At 39.4% G+C, this 17653-nt stretch overlaps 1 protein-coding gene across 1 annotated transcript in view; it reads right to left on the bottom strand.

Annotated features, from left to right (window-relative positions):
* The window catches only part of GEMIN8 (gem nuclear organelle associated protein 8), a 258299-nt gene extending 244373 nt beyond the window's left edge, over positions 1 to 13926 (bottom strand). The window contains exon 1 of the mRNA XM_058535461.1: positions 13922 to 13926. The gene's annotated coding sequence lies outside the window, so the exon portion shown is untranslated. The remainder of the gene's footprint in view (positions 1 to 13921) is intronic.
* Between the last annotated feature and the right edge of the window lie 3727 nt (positions 13927 to 17653).

Below are 17653 nucleotides of genomic sequence, written 5' to 3' on the forward strand. Positions count from 1 at the left end.
GGAATCAGACAGATCTTTTATGACTTTGAGGGTGCTACATAATTTTTAAAAGGCTCAATAAAATAGAGATAATGAGGCTTACTTCACAGAGTCTTTAGGAGAATTACAGAAAGAGCAAAGGCAGTGTGCCTAGTATATAGTTAATACTCTATAAATGCTATTTGCACTCTCCTTCTGTAGCATTAAAGTGGTATTTCTAAGAGATCAAGGTAAACATCACCAATAATAAGACATATCCACCTCATGAGCCCCTTGATATGATGCACTCTTGCTAAAAATGCATAACTTTACTCCAGTTTTTAGAAACATCAGACAAACCCCAAATGAGGCACATTATGCAAAATAACTGATTAGTATTTTTCAAAAGTTTCAAGGTCATGAAAGACAAGGAAAAACTAAAGAACTATTACAGACTGGAGGTGACCAAGGAGAAATAATAACTACATACAAGGTGGGATCTCAGATAAGATCCCGGAATAGAAAAAGTACATTAGGGGAATAGCTGGCGAAACGTGAATAACTTCTGAAGATTAGTTAATAATATTCTAATGTTAATTTTCTGTTCCTGATAATTGTGCTGTGGTAAGACGTAAACATTAGGAAAAGTGGGTGAGGGATATAAGAAGACTCTGTATTAGTTTGGCAACTTTTATGTAAGTCTAAAATTAGAGTAAAAGAAAGCAGATCCAATCATTTGTTGGAACTAAATAAATACATTTATGACTTGTGTTAATTATATTACATTAATTCCCCCAAATAGTGAAGAAGTTTCCAAAAAGAAATATTTTTTTTCCCTAGGGAATAAATACACACACACACACACACACACACACACACACTCTCTCTCTCTCTCTCTCTCTCACACTCACATAAACACATATACAAATGCACATATATCTGAAGGACAATGTGGAAATATATATCAAATGCTTTAAAATATGCATACATTTTGACTCTGCTATTCCACATATAGAAATTTATCCCAAGAAAATCACAGCACCTTGTTATAATAGGTGCTCAATAAATACTAGTGAAATAATTGAATGGATTGAAGTGTATAAATAAAGATGTCTTTCACAGGATCATTTAACACAATAGAAAGAAGAAACAGCCTCAATCTATGTCAAGAAGGAATTTATTAAATAATGGCAGCGTCTATAAAATGGAATAGCTTTTAACTGTTAAAAATGTTGATGTAGAGATTTATTGACATGAAAAGATGCTCAGAATATATTGTTAATTGAAAAAAATTCAGGTTACAAATCTCGTTTTTGTTAAGAAAAATATACTTGAAATATATAAAAGGATATACATGCAAATATTTTCAGTGGTTGTCTCTGGATGATGGAATTTTGCATAGATAACTATGTTAAGATTGAAGTTTCAGGCCAGACAAGAAATTACAATAGATATAAAAGTCCAAAATGAGTTAGCCAAATCATAAGTGATTTTAAAGGAAATTAGTCCAAGATCTTGTTCCAGGGCTCCTAGACCCCTCAGCTGTATCAAGGCTATAAAAAGGCATCAGAAAGAGGACTTTGTAAAGGAGATTGCTGAAGAAATTTCTCTGGAGAGGACTGCTGCAGAGCTATGGGTCCTTGCTCCCTTCAGAGGTAGGATAGGAAGGGGCTACATTCTAATCACATCCTAGTCAGGGGACCATGGAGGAAAGCACTGATAGAGTTTGAAATGCTTCTCCTGCTGTTAGGAGATCTGGGAACTGGTGTTTGACACTTGCCTTAGAAAGTTTTAGAGGCCTCAGGACTGAAGTCAGACTCCTGCTCAAGAAATGAAAAAGAGGGTTCATGAAGGGCTGGGAAAGTACTTCGTTTCCAGAGCCAAGAGAGGGCTTCTGTATTTGGATGACCTGAATTTCTAGTTTGTGGATGTAACACATGCAAGTAGGAGTGTTTCCTGTGCAGAGACAGACAGAGAGAGAGAGAGACAAGACAGAGAGAGAGAGAGAGAGAGAGAGAGGAGGTGTGCCATGAAATGTCCAAGGTCTAAGGGAGAAATAAGATGTATCCTCTGGTTAAGAGACCTCAAGACAGGGTAAACCAGCAGGGAAACACCGAGGAGGACCTCACATGTCCCAGGAGATAGCTTTAAACATCATTGACACTCACAGAGCATAACGATAGCTTAAAGTGTTATAAGACTAAATATGAGCATTTCCCCCTCTCCTCTTCTCTCTTCTCACATCTAGCTAGTTCTGAAGGAGTCATAGGTTTTAGTATTCACAGGTTTTATTTAGCATTGAGTAACGCCCATGAGTATTATAATGTGCATTTATCTAAGGAGTGACAATAGGCCAAAGCTCAAATGGAAAATCAGAAGAACTTCCCAAGTGATCAAATCAAAATTGAGGCCCTAATCAGAAGCTTGGGTGTTCAAGTGTTGGTCCTTTTCTTGTCAATTATCTCAGGTTACATTAGTACTAAGGATAGTGTGAAATAGGATGATTCCTTCAGGTAAGAATGGGCATTGCATCTATCAGAGAGCAGCTAAGATTCAGCAGGAATGTACAGACATGTGCTGAAATGGAGGCTAAAAGCCACTTGCACTTTTATTTCATGAGAGTAGAGTAAACAAGGATTAATTACAGAGGAAGTTCATATTCTACTGGAGAGATCTAAGAAGAGATATACAGATAATTGAAATATATGAATTAGTTTTTCACCAATACTGTGCTCACTGGAGAAGATAAAAGCGTTGGAATTTAATTGCTAAAGAGGTGACACATTTATTTTGGGATATGTAGCACTTCTTTTGTTGGGACTACCCTTGCTTCTCTTTTCTCCTAATTCCCTTTTGGCTCATTCCACTACATCTTGACTATGTTTTCATGTTGATTATGCTCTAATCAGCTTGACATTCCTTCAACAGCTGTACTAATTGCCATCCATAAAACTCACTCCCACTGCTATTCCAAGCAGAGCATGCCCATGACTGTGGTAGAGCACTGATCCCTCCTGGGAAGATTCAATATGTACCTCTTAGATCACGGGCTAACTCATTTGAATTGGTCTTTTATCTTTGTTGAGGAAGAAAATGGCAACTACATTTCTTTTGAGGGGAGCTAGTCATGCTCTCACTTTAAACACTGGGAAATGCAATTCCACTAACTTCTTTCAATTAAAAGATGTACAATCTTTGTACTATATTCCCTCCCCACATCCAGTTCGAGCACTGGAAGGGCATGGTTGGAAAGCAAGATACTCCACTCAACTGACTGCTGGAAGGTAGTGATGATGCCCACTGCCCACTGAATGCTTGTGCCTGGTAAGCTGGTCTCAGTTACACACACACACACACACACACACACACACACACCTGTTCCCACCATTAGGTTTTGTGCTTATCAAGTGTTCATTGCATTTGCTTTTACGCCTATTTATGCCACTTTTCTTTGTCATAGCAATTAGGCAATTTAATAAGGAAGAAAATTGCTATTCTAAGAAACTGAGTTGGGTGCTTTTGGAAAAACACTTGTCTAGGCAAGTTTCTCAAACGTTGCTGTCAAAAAGTGTGGGGGCACAACTATAAAAGATCGGGGAGGTTTGTAAATGTTAGAAGCATTCTGCACCTTGAATGAATTTGCATGCAGCTTTAAATTCTCATTCCACTTGAGACTAAACTGAACCACAAACTCTAGTCAAAGTTCTAAGGAAGGCCATCTGAAATCTAACTGGCAGAATTCTGCTAAAATAAAAAGTCATAGCCCAATATGGAAACAATTGGTAAGGGCATATATATTGATGTGTGGTTAAAGTAGTTTATTAAAAATAAGTATTATTATTTTTATGATTCCTTACTTTAACTGACTTTTTCCATTTAACAACCAACTTCCAGTCCTAAATGAGTTGAAGAGGAGAAATTCTACCCCATGACCTACAGCAGGGGTTGGCAAACCACAGCTCATGGGCCAAATCCAGCCTATCCCCTGTTTTCAGATGGCCCATGGGCTGAGTGTTTTACACTCCTAAATGGTTGAAAAATATTAAAAGAAAAATATTTTGAGATATACAAAAATTATATCAAATTCTAATTTCAATGTCCATTAATAAAGTCTTAATGAAACACGGCCATGCTCATTCTTTTAAGTATTGTCTATGGTTGCTTTCAAGCTTCAATGGCAGAGTTGAGTAGCTGTGACAGAGATGGTACGGCCCACAAAGCCAAAAATATTTACTATCTAGTGCCTTACAGAAAAAGTTTGCTGACCTCTGTGCTAGAGCATTACTGAGAATTTTCTTTCTTACCTCCCTTCTCTTTTCTTGTGGTTTAGTGGGAAGCATTTAAGGCTGCCTTCACCTCTCAAGGCCATCTAGATTAATGTTGCCTTTCTGTGGGCTAGGATTCACACTAGGACAAAATGTTCTTCTTGGCAATCAGAAAATTTTCTGTCAGAACTGAGTGAAAAGAATCAAGAGTGACCTTTTAATGTGTATTATTTACTCACAGGAAGGCTTTATTTAAGTACAGACAGCTCTGAGTTCATCTTTTCTCTTCTGCTTCCTTTTGGACCAGGTTGTCTGAAAGAACAATGCAATTCTTTTGCTTTGTTTCTATTCTGAAGGAATGATGTAGGTGAATGACCTGGAGAAAATTGATTTTTTTTTCTGCTTGTGCATCTTGGTTTGATTTTCATTTTGGAGATGACAGATAATCCTCCTTTCTGATTTACTGGAAAATACTGGTATTGAGAGTTAGGCATTGGACAGACAAATGCATGATTTAAAAAGGGAGAAAAAATAAAAATAAAAATCACACTGATCTCTCTCATTTTTGACAGGAAGCAACCAGAAACAAAAGAGAAAATAGGGAGGATCTAGAATTACAAGCTTTGGGGCCGGCCCCGTGGCTTAGTGGTTAAGTGCGCGCTTTTTCACTGCTGGCGGCCCGGGTTCAGATCCCGGGTGCGCACCCACTCACAGCTTGTCAGGCCATGCTGTGGCGGCGTCCCACATAAAGTGGAGGAAGATTGGCACAGATGTTAGCTCAGAGCCATTCTTCCTCAGCAAAAAGAGGAGGATTGGCATGGATGTTAGCTCAGGGCTGATCTTCCTCACACACACACACAAAAATAGAAAAATAGAATTACAAGGTTTTTTTTGAGGCAAAGCAATATCTTATTGACTACTAAGAAGTGTTCAGGGGACTTCATTATTGTTCTGGTGGAAAAGGACTAGGATAATATAGGATAATCAGCTTCTGATGTAACAAGGTGTTAACTGAAAGTTTTGACTGAGGAACAAAAATACAACATGTAGCTGTCTTAGGTCGCATTGCCTAGAAATAGAGCCTGAGACAGGGATTTTTGTGTAAGCAATTTTTTAAGAAAGTGCTTAGAGGAAAAGTCTGTAAAGGAGTGGAGAAAGCAGCATAGGGAAGGGGAGAGATTAAGCAATAATGTGGTTTCAGGTGAAGTATAGCCTTGGCTTGAACCTTTGGGGAGATTTGGAGCATGAACAGCACCACAGAGTCTACCCTACCCTGATGCAAGAAAGTAGGGCTTTTGTTCCCTCACTTCAGACAGTCCTGAGGCACCTTGGGTGGGGGAGTGAAACTCCCAGGCATCTCTAGCAAGGCCACTCCAATTGCCAAGGGCAATGCTCCAGAGATAGACAGGGTTGCAGCGGAGTGAGCATCGGCCTTCACAGCAGCTGGTCAAGGGATGCATGGGACCAATATCATCAGCTATGGGATTAGATTCTGAATCAGGTTGAGGCTGAGCATCATGCAGTACTTGCAGAGTAAACAACTCTTAAACCTCTCAGCCTCACCAAGGGGTTAAGGGGGTTGAGGCAAAGCTTCACCTTCGAGAGAGCCCCAGTGAGGCGTTGTCTTCTGTTTTGTTATACAACAGACCAGACCCAGGGGAGGGGAACGAGAACCTTCAAATGAAGATTGAAGGGTTCATTACTATATGGCACTGAACGCTCTGATTGGAGACTGGTCTGAGATTTAAAGTGACTACAGACTTTGTATTACATAAGACTAAATAGAAAAGTAATTGCATTTCTCAGTTTTAGTCCTGGGGGCAAGGGAAAAGCTAGCCTCATCTAGGGGAATTTAAAGAGGGCAAAGGGAGACAAAAATATACTTGCTTTGTGACAGTATCACACTAGTCTTGCTGAACAGTGATACACTGTTTGAATGTAGAAGACATTCACATTATCTATTTAAAATTTGTGGCCACTGTTTCTAGAATTGATCAGAACTGTCAAATCCAAGGAAAATATTTTTTCATGTTTATATTCTAAAGTTTGTGTCCTAGAGTCTTCTTTTGATTTTAAAACATCAAATTTGGAAATACCTATGTAGAGAGAGGCAGAAGGAAGAACTCAGAAACCCATCCGGGTTGCTGACAGTTTTCCGCTTCCCAAGTTTGATCTTCCGTGGGGTCTAAGAGATACACTAGTATCCTTCTAATAAACTTTTGCTCAGCTGTCTTGAATGGACTTCTGTAACTTATAACCAAAATCTTTTTACTAAGACTCGTTACATGGGAGGGTCTTAGAAGCAGTGATCTAGTTCCATGTGGGCTGGATGAAGGAAATGAGAAGGAAGAGTTTAAGGACTTAGCTTGAAACTTTGTTTTCAGGGTAATCATACTATTTTTACTTAGTTTGTCTTTACTTGTGGTGCCTTTTGGGATGGGTGGTTAATGGAAATTATGGAGGTCCTCAGGGTATACTTCCCAAGCCACTCTTGGGAGGCTGCGATTGTAAGACAGTATCATATTCCTGCTTTCCACAGATGAGGAAAAAGAGACCCAGAAGTTCAAGTAAACTGCCGACGATCACACAGTGGCCAAGTGGCAAAGCCTGGTAGCCTAGCCTGTCCGCCGCCGATGACTTCGCTCCTTCACTCCTTCTTCCCAGCATGTGGAAAAGACTCAGCTTCCGGGAGAAGTCACTCTGAATGTGTCTGCTGTATGCTGTATGCACTGTGGAATGAAGCTTTTGTCTAGAAAGATTTGAAAGGCTTTGGAGGAAGGTTATTTGTTTCTGTTCATGTAATGCAATTAGCCTGTTGAATGTGAGATGAGAATAAAATGTTTTGCTCTGCTCAGTCTATCCATTTTTAAAAGCACACAGAGAACCAAGTCTACCGATGCTGACACTAATGTGCGTGGGGAAGCTCACTAGGAATGAAAACACTAATTTATCTCAGTCTAGTTATTACTTTGGCTCCTTCCTTCCCTCTTATCGTAAATTGCTAAGAACGTGAGACTATATCCTGACTAGAGGTTTGTTATCATTTTGCTTAATTAAATAACATTCTCTGAGGCATGGAGATGTAATTATTTTCTCCCTTTCTTATGCCCATTAGTTCAAATCCTCACATTTATTTATAAAACATGGTAGGTTTTCCCCCCTCTTACTGCAGCTGCCAGCATAGGAGATATTTCTTGTTCTTTGATTTTCACCATATTGGAACAGATTTTCATTAAACTTTATGGCAATTACTTCTACAACATTTACAGGACTCATCTTTTCTCTATAGATGGCAAGATTCTCATCTTGGGCAATTTTCTTTGGAAGAGATTTGATCATGTAATTTTAAAATTCTATAAAATGAAAAGGGAGAAAATTATTATAAAGGTTTTTTTTAAACCATGCAGCTGGTTTCATTATCATTTTCTCCCCTTGAGTGTATGTTGATGTAAATAGTAAGCTTTTGCATTCAAGAAAATAACAGTTTTACATACAAGGTTCATCAGAGAAACTAAGGATATCACTATAATGGGCATATTCATCTATATTTTATTCCACTCGAGATGAATCTCTTTGGCCAAATTCAACATCAAAATCTTGGGCAATGAAATTCCTTTTACCAAGTTCCTTATAAAACATCAAAGTTATTTTTGCAAGGTAGAAAGTACAAAAATAATACCTAATAATAACTGTAAATATTTATGTCTGACCCTGTGCTAAGTGTTTTACATTCACTATTCAATTTCTATTTATATTCTTTAAACCACTTAATTGAGGTATGATTGACATGTCAAAAGCTGTACATATGTAATGTATACCACTTGATGAGTTTAGGGATAAGTATATACTCAGAAAACCATCATCACCATCAAGGCCATAAACATATCCATAACCTCGCAAAGTTTACTCCCACTCCCATTATTATTATTATTTCTATTATTATTATTTTGACATGCACTATTGTATGTAATCTATAAAAATCCATATGATTTAGAGGCCGGCCTGGTGGCGTAGCGGTTAAGTGCGCACGCTCCGCTGCTGGCGGCCCCAGTTCGGATCCCGGGCACGCACCGATGCACCGCTTGTCAGGCCATGCCGTGGTGGCGTCCCATATAAATTGGAGGAAGATGGGCACGGATGTTAGCCCAGGGCCAGTCTTCCTCAGCAAAAAAAAAAAAAAAAAGAAAAAGAGGAGAATTGGCATGGATGTTAGCTCAGCACTGATCTTCCTCACACGCACACACAAAAATCCCTATGATTTAGGTATTGCTGTTATTATCTCCATTTTACAGTTAAAGGAACTGAAACTTGCAGATTGCTCAAAGTCCCATGCCTTTTATTTATTTTTATTTATTATTATTTTTTTTGGTAAGGAAGATGTTAGCTGAGCTAACATCTGTTGCCAATCTTCCTCCTTTTGCTTGAGAAAGATTGTCCCTGAGCTAACATCTGTGCCAATCTTCCTTTATTTTGTATATGTGACGCTGCCACAGCATGGCCTGATGAGCAGTGTGTAGGTCCGAACCCACAAACCCAGGAACCCTGGGCCGCCGAAGCGGAGCACGCAATCTCAACCACTATGCCACCGGGCTGGCCCTGTCTCATGCCTTTTAATAGGCAGAATTGGGATTTAAACAATTAACTGCCCAATTTCAGATTCTAATTTCTTTCTTATGCTAGCTCTGGTCCCAGAATAAGAGTGGAGATTCTAGGGAGTCAATTAAGCTTAGAACCAAAAACCTTTACTATTGTGTTATCCAATTAGAGAGTGAGCTAAAAGTGGGTAGCCAAAGAACTAGTTTGAGTTATTTTATTTGAGAGAGGGTCTAGAGGTGCTAGTAATTTCATAAGAGATAAACTCTCAAGGTCAAACTTTTCTAATCCAGAAATAGTTCACCAATGGTAACACCATGTGTATTGCTACCTGAGAGCCTTTGCACTAGCTGTTCCCTCTGCCTGAATATTCTTAAATAAGATACCAGTGTGGCAAACTCCTTTACCTTCTTGAAGTCTTTGCTCAAATGTCAACCTCTGAAGGAGCCTAACCTGTCTACCCTATTTAAAATTAGAAGCCCCAAGCCCCAGAACTTCTGATCCCCCTTTGTTTTATTTTTTAATAGCACTTATCAACTTTTAACACACTACCTGATTGACTTAACTATTGTTTATTGTTTATTATCTGTCTTTCCCACTAGAATATAAACACTCCAAGGGAAGAGTTCTTAAAACTGTGCCTGGCATACCGTAGACACTCAATAAATTTAGTTTAATGAGTACATAGGGAAGATACATTCCCAGGAATTATAAACAAGCAATTGGGACATAAGGGAGGCCAAGCTCAGAGCTTTCATGAATGTCACAGCACAAAGTCTTTTCTTCGTTGAATTCTCTCTCTCTCTCTCTTCATTTTGGAGAAATCACATTTACGTTTCTCTGGGAAAATGAACATGAAGATCATTTTCCTGGGGGCCGGCCCTGTGGCAGAGCGGTTAAGTGTGCACGCTCTGCTGCTGGCGGCCGTGGTTTGGATCCCGGGTGCGCACTGATGCACCGCTTGTCAGGCCATGCTGTGGCAGGTCCTATATAAAGTGTAAGAAGATAGGCACAAATGTTAGTCCAGGGCCAGTCTTCCTCAGCAAAAAAAAAAAAAAGAAAAGAAAAAGAAAAAGAGGAGGATTGGCATGGATGTTAGCTCAGGGCTGATCTTCCTCACAAAAAATGAAAATCATTTTCTCTGCTCTATACACAATTGTAAGATGCCCAGTGACTCTAGTAATCCATATTGGCCCACACACCAAATGACCAAAGTGGGGAGGGATGGGCAACAAAGAACCAGAAATGGTGTTCTTATCAGAAAAGGCTGCTCACTGTGAATTAATTGGCTCTTCCAAAGCAAAGTGTAATTTCTTTCACTCTCTATAGCTCAGAATGGCTCGCCCAGCCAATACCATTGATTATACTTTAATGCACAATGCAGGGCATCTAATAAAGACATCTGGGAGGTAATTGGGTTATAGGAAGGTGTTAAGACTTTATAAGTAAAGCAAACCCAAGAGCTTTGGGGCAGAAGGTGAAAGACACACGAGATGAAGATTAGAAGAGAAACAGAGATCATCGTTTCACACAATACTTTGAGATTAGCTTTAACAGAAAGCAGACAGACTAGTGAAAATAGAGCGCCACCTACAGTGGGTGACTGTAAGAGCGCCTGCAAAATCTTACGTAGAGATAACCTGCAACAGGTCTTCAAAAGTCAACCACTTAGAACAGAGGTTGACAAACTAGCCCACAGGCCAAATTTGGCTTGCCATCTGTTTTTGTATGGTCCACAAGCTAAGAATGGTTTTTATATTTTTAAGTGGTTAAAAAAATACGAAAGATTAATATTTTGTAATATCTTAAAATTATATGAAATTCACATTTCAGTGTCCAAAGGTAGAGTTTTGTTGGAACATAGCCACACTCATTTGTCTACGTATTGTCTATGGCTACTTTTGTGTTACATGAATAGGGTGGAGTATTTGTGACAGAGACTGTATGGACCACAAAGTCTAAAATATTTACTATCTGTGCCTTAGAGAAAATGCTTGCCTACTCCTGAATTCAGTTACTTTGCTATGTTTTTGTATTAGAGATGCAATAGCATTTCTTTCCTACAGATACTTTTTTAAATAAAATAAATCTTATAACAATATATTTATTATATTATGATAAAATACATCTTACACTTTTTCTAATTTTGCTGCACAGCCTTATTAAACGTCTCTTGTCTTGCAAACAGCTCATCATCCAAGAGCAGTATATCTGGCGATGAGTAATAAGCATTATTCATTAATTTAAGTAAGATTCCAATCTTATTGAGTTTTCCTTCAAATTGTTTTCAGTGTAATAAAACCACAGTGCACCTAATAGACAATTAAATGTCTATGTTTGACTCAAAAGTCGAAGCCACCTTTCTCTCCCAGACTTTTATTAGAATGTGCTGGAACTCTTTTCTTAAGCCATCAGGAGGTATATATGCTATAAGACCTCTTCCAAGTGAATCTGAACCTTTTGGATCACTGCTGTGGGTGCAGGAGAACATGGAAATTGTGGCTCCGTTCTGAAGATGCAGCAATCAATAAAGTTTAGCCTTGTTTGTGGCTATAAGTACACTTAAACGTTCCCGTCTCTACCAGCTTGTGAGGACAAATATGGTTTTATTAATACTGACTGAAAATATGGATCCATTAATATGAATACCAGATTCCCCTTAGCTCCCAGCTTCCATCTGCTTACATGGAAATGTCAGTGCCTTGCAAATCTCCCCTCTCCAGGCATTTTGAGAGGTCCTTGCAGGTGCCTGCTTATCAGACTCAGTCCTGGCTTGCTGTGGCTGCCAGCGAAGTGGGGTCTCCGAATGTGCAGGTCCTAAATCTCCTAGTAGGGCTGTGGAGTGCTGTCATTACACCAGCTACAGATGCCTCTGCCACCTCAGTGTTGCTGAGCTGGAGATTTGCTGCCTCTGTGGAACTTTCCACAACCCTGCTGGCCCAGAAAGTCTTGCAGAGGTGTGTCACTACTGCTCCCATGAGAAAGAGTTGCAGCTGCTGCTTCCAAAACCTCATTCTTGTGGATCGTGTAATGTCAGCATCCAAACAGCCCCTTTCAAGGTGAAAAGGAGACTCAGTTTGGGGCTGTCTCCCAGCAAGGCTGCTTGGGAACTAAAGTGCCGCAAGGTTTAGGGAGCCCACAGGTCCCACTCACACTCATGGCTCCCCTGCCTTCCTGGGTTCATCACACCACAAAGGTCATGAGTTACCAGGAAAGCTAAAACACTATCTCCTCCCACTCTCAGGCCACGTTCCTGAGTCTGGCTGGTCGTTCTGGCATACATATCCAACATCATAAATTCACTCCCAGGGACTGGTCAGCCCTCTCTGCAATCCAGCCTTCTTTGGGGTCTTGCCAGTGTGTTGAACTTGTTTATACATATTTGAACTCAAGTTGTGGTCAGGGTTAAATATACCTCACCCCAACTTCCCAGTCCCCAAGTAAATATGTAGATACAAACAAATAAATGTGTGTGTGTCTGATCTATCAAATTTTGAGATCTGACTCAGCCGGGGACACGTGTCACAGAAAATCAAAAGATTTTTCTGTGAATGGAAGGCTTGAGTATGGTCTACTATGACAAAAATTATATATAACTTTTTACATAAGTCCTTTGTTTTGAGAAAATTATATGGATAATAGATGCTTTTATGATGATTTTAATAGATGCTTTTGAATGGATGAAAAATGCTGTATTTAATAAGGTACATTTTTAATTTTATTCCTTCATTTAAAAACTATTTGTTGTGTATCTACTATGTTCCAAGCACTGAAGATACAAGAGGTCCCTGCCATGATGGATCTCATATTCTAGTGGGGGAGTAATAAACAAATAAAGAAATACATATATAATTTTCAAGTTGTGACCACTTTCATAAAGCAAATTAAAGCAGGGTAAGGAGACAGAGAGCGACAGCTGGAGAATGCTACTGTAGAGAGACAGGATCGAGAGGGTAGGCCTCTATGAGGATGTAACTTTGGAGCTAAGACTTGAAGAAGGTGAGAGAATGAGCCTTGTGCTAGTCTTTTTTTTTTTTTTTTTGGAGTTTTTCTGTGTTTGCTTTATTTTAGAATAGAGTATTCACTTAATTGAATTATTTCTAAAACTGAATATATTGAACACCTAGACAAGTGTATATAATACCTTAACAGAAAGATGATTTACAGGTAAGTAAATAAAACACTTTCTTTTTCATTTTGAGAAATAAGAATAAGAATTATAATGTTAGCGATAGCGCTAAGAATATTGTAGTCATTCAATGAATGTAAGCTATTCTTTTATTTTCATTATGATTAGTGTAATCACTTCTGTATCAAAAACGAGGATATCAAAAGAATATCGTTAATCAGAAGTACAACTTTCCTAGTGAAATTACTTAAGACACCCGAGTGCTGTCCTTATAGTGAAAATGGAAGGTTAGAGTTTAAATACATCCTATGACAAACAAAGCTTCATTAATTTTAGGAAAACAGACTCTTTTATTCTGTCACATACGGCCACTTGTTTTGGGAAGAAGACACGCAGAAGGAAAGCAAGGGCAAATGCACTGGGAATAGCTTAGACTAGAGGATGGGTGGAGCTTCTAGGCTAGCACAGATGGGCCATCCTTTAGGTCAAACTTCAACCTTAATCCTGCTCTCCTCCCTCTTTCTCTTTCAGAAAGTTTAAGCATGCTGCCTGAAACTAATCCAAGAGAGCTCCCTCCACCAAAAAAAATCACTGTTTATGAAGATCTACTGTTCCAGAGATTTTTACATAAGTCTTTGACAATATTTAAAATGATCCCGGGAGGTGGGCATTTTTATCCTCATTTAGATTAGTCATGTAACCCATTAAGACCACACAACTAGTAAGTGGTTGAACTCAAGTCTGTTGAGCTCTAAAGCCTGGCCTATTTCCATCACTGACGAAGTTTTCAGTCTTCTCCAATCTCAGCCTCCTTCTTCATATTAACTACCCCGAGCTAGATGGGCTCTGAGGCTCAAATGAAGACCCATTTGGCAGGAATAAGGAGAATGGAAAAAGAAGGCTGCTGGTGTAGGCAGTTGGGTAGGTCCCAGATAATTGGAATGCTTCCAACAATTTTTGGAGGCCTCTTCCCAGGCCCTGAGAGTGACCACACAGTGGGAAGCCTTGTAGGAAGAAGTAGGGGAAGCTCATCTGCATCACTGGCCTGTTGGTACCCAGGAGTTTAGGGCCTGGAGACTGGACATCTCATGGCCTACAAAGAAGATTTCCCTGGAGTGAGCAAGTTATGATAGAAGAGGGCCCAAGCATTTGCAGATCCTACAGGCATCCACCTCTACAGATCAGGTTCTCTATGTCATTTGTTCTGTCTCCCTCACTGTGTTTATGGTGGTCAACAGCTGAGAGTGTTCCGGTTGACTGGAGTGTACTGCAGTGAGTCCACCAGGACCAGTGAACTCAGTGTCCTGAGCTGGGACCAGAAGCTCTTCCCTGCAGGCAGAGTGGTGATTCTCCCACACAAAGTGCCATAGCTGGAGGAGGGGACTTTTTCTCCTGAATTTCTCTGCCGGGAGATTTTATGGTTGTGCAGATCTAGACTCCTCAGGGATTGCGGTTGGATGAAACCCAATATTCTCTTTTGTACATCCAGCTTAGACGGGTGGGGAGCACTTTCCCTAGTGCCTTCCTGAGGACAGGAATCTGTTTTAAATTTGTGAAATACCAACCATGCTCTTGAAGTCTCTCAAGTCCTCTGCCTCCAAATGGGAATCCTAATTAGTTATGTACTCATTATTCAATGAATGTAATTGTTCACAAATCCAGTCATTTTATTCATTACTCCTTTCATTCTTTTGCCCTTTGGGCCATCCTATTCAATTATCTAATACAGAGAATGTAATTTAACAGTTCTCAGCATCTGCACATGGCTGTTCAGCGCTATTAGAAAAAAATCACATACTTGTGAAGATGAGTACAAGGATAGAGTAACTGCTATGATAAACCACCCCCATATTTTACAGATTAACATAATAAAAATGAATGTCTCACTTACATAAGAAAGCATCATGTGTATTCTCACTCAAATGGCTCTCCTGGGAGCTTCTTCTCCAACTGCTGACCCAGGAACCCAGGCTCCTGCCATGTTGTGGCTCATCATCCTCTAAGTTCTTGCAGGCCTTCTCTATTCAACCATTTAATGGAGAAAGAAAAGGCCACATACGTGAGGATTATGGAGAGCCATTAAGGAGGCTTATATCCCTTCATCTCACATTCTTTTGGTCGAGAATCAATTATTTGGCTGCATCATAGGCTGGAAAATGCAGCCTAGCTGGCTACCCTAGAGGAAAGGGAAGTGATTTGGTAAACAATTGGCCATCCACTCTAAATTGATGGTCTCTAAAATCAACTGGGATGCTGCCTACCTAGCATCATATATCACCCTAGCCAGCTCTTTCTTTTATATTGGTTATTTCAAATCTTAGTGTTTCCCAAATTTCAGTCTCTACCATTATTCCCATTATTCTTTTTTTAAAATAAAATATTTCAGACATATGAAAAAGTATAAAGAATGAAGTTCACTCATATATCCACCACTCACTCAGAAATAAAATGTTGCCAGGACAGTTGAAGCTTTCTGTATATCTATCCCTGATTCTTTCTTAGGAGGTGATCTTGTTTCTTATTTAATGAAGAAATAAAAGCCCACGGTATCACAACTCCCTCAATGTTCTGCCATCAATAATACAAACATCCCTGCTTCCATCACCATTTCCTCCTGTTTTCTGTTGCCACAGGACAGCAATGTCTCCCCTCTCCTTAGACTACTCCTTCTACTTGCTCTCTCTCTCTTCCCCATTATCAGAGACCTCACTCTTTTCTTATTCCCTCTCTCTGTGTATTCAGTCCTTTCCTTCTCATCAACATTTAATTATCTTCAAGTCTCTTCCAACTTACTTATAAATACAAAAGCAAAACCCCACGGCTCTAGTTGACTTCTTTTCTATCTCCAGGCTCACTCTTCTCTTCATGAAAATTCTTTGTGAAATGGCTGTCCACTTATACTTTAATCTACTGTAATCTGGATTCGATCCCACTGCTCCAAGGAACCAATTCTATCCCAGGCCATAATGACCATTGGCTCAAGCCAATGGACATTTCTCAGGCCTTATTCTCTTTGACTTCTCAGCACCTTTGACCCCATGGATCTCCCTGTCCTTCTTGAAACACTCTTTCCATGGCTTCCTTGAAACTATGCTCTGCTTTCTCTCCTATCACTGTTAAGATCTTAGTGTATTTGTCCTCTACATTCTCTTAAATGACAATATTTCTTAAATTTTGCTTCCTAGATCATCTTCTCTTCTCTTTTCATATATTTTTTCTTAAGTGATCTCATCCACTTCTTTGGATTCTCCCTTTTTTTTCTACCATATGTAATTTTCTACTGCATCCTTATCAGCCTCAAGCTCAAGTCTCTCCCACAAAAACCAAACAAACAGACAAACAAACAAAAAAGAACACCATCAACAACAAAAATCTGTCTCTCAGCCCTTGCTATGCCATCCACCTACTTTGCTTTCCCTTCTCTTTAGCTAAAATTCTTGATAATTATCTACAAATGCCCCTAACTTCCTCACCTCCCACTTTTTCCTCAGCCCATTCCACCATACTGGCTTCTGCTCTCATCACTCCACCACAGTGGCTCTTGAGAAGGTCATTGGTAACCTTCAGATTGCTAAATCCAGTGGATATTTTTAGCCATATTTCCTCTGACTTCTTAGCGGCCTAAAGCCTATAGAGTGAGTGCTTATTAAATAGCCTTTGATTCTCTGACGCCACACTTTCCCTCCCACTTCTCTGATTGCTCCATCTATGCTACTTTGAGGGCTCATCTCAAAATACCTGCTCTTTAAATATTGGGTCCTTTGAGGCTTGGTCTTAGGAATCCTTTTTTTTCCCTCAAAGTCTCCATGCCCCTTCCTTCAGTTACCATTTATATCCTGATGATCCACAAATTTATTAAATGTTCAGTCAGATCTCCCTTCTGAGCTTTAAACTTCATATCCAATTTCCCCCTCAACCTTGCCACTTGGCTATTTTAAAGGCTTCTCCAATTCAATATTTAAAAAACTGATATCTTGTATTTTTCTCTCTAAATCTACATCTAGTTCTCCAGTGTTTTCTGTTTCAATGAATGGCACCATCATCCATTCAGATACACAAACCAACATACCCCCCAATTATTCTCAATAATTTCTTCTCCCTCTCTCTCTAATTTATTCTGCTGTCTTGTCAGTCTTGCCTCTCAAATATCTTCCAAATCTGTCCATTTCTCTCTGTATCTACCAATACTCCTCTATACATATCTTGTACCAGTTTTCCTTCCCTCCCTGTGATGCTGCTGTACTGATGTTACAGGCCTTTAAACTAGGCACACTGCTCCTGTCCCTTTTTCTGGAACACTCTTTTTTTCTACTCCATCTCTCCCTATGTCCTTGGAAACCTCTCTCATAATTATGATCTCAGCTTAAGCATCCTTTTTTTCAGGGAATTGCTCCTTGATTCCTTAGACTGGATCAAGTTTCTTTGTTATATACTCTTATGGTTTATTGTATCTGTCTTTCATAGTACTTAAGACAGTATATTTATATTTGTGTAATTATTTGACCAATGTTGAATCTTCTCCACTAGATTACATAGCCTAATTTGTATTGCTAACCTCCATATCCCTGGCATGTAGTACAGCACATGACACATGGCAGGTGCTCAATAAATGTTTAAGTGGTTTCAAGCACCAACTATAGGCTGATAGTTTGCCAAAATGATCTCCAACCCAAATTGCTCTTCTGAGCTTCAGATCTATATAACCAAC

The sequence above is a fragment of the Diceros bicornis genome, chromosome X, assembly GCF_020826845.1.
Source record: "Diceros bicornis minor isolate mBicDic1 chromosome X, mDicBic1.mat.cur, whole genome shotgun sequence".
In the NCBI taxonomy this organism is placed as follows: Eukaryota; Metazoa; Chordata; class Mammalia; order Perissodactyla; family Rhinocerotidae; genus Diceros; species Diceros bicornis.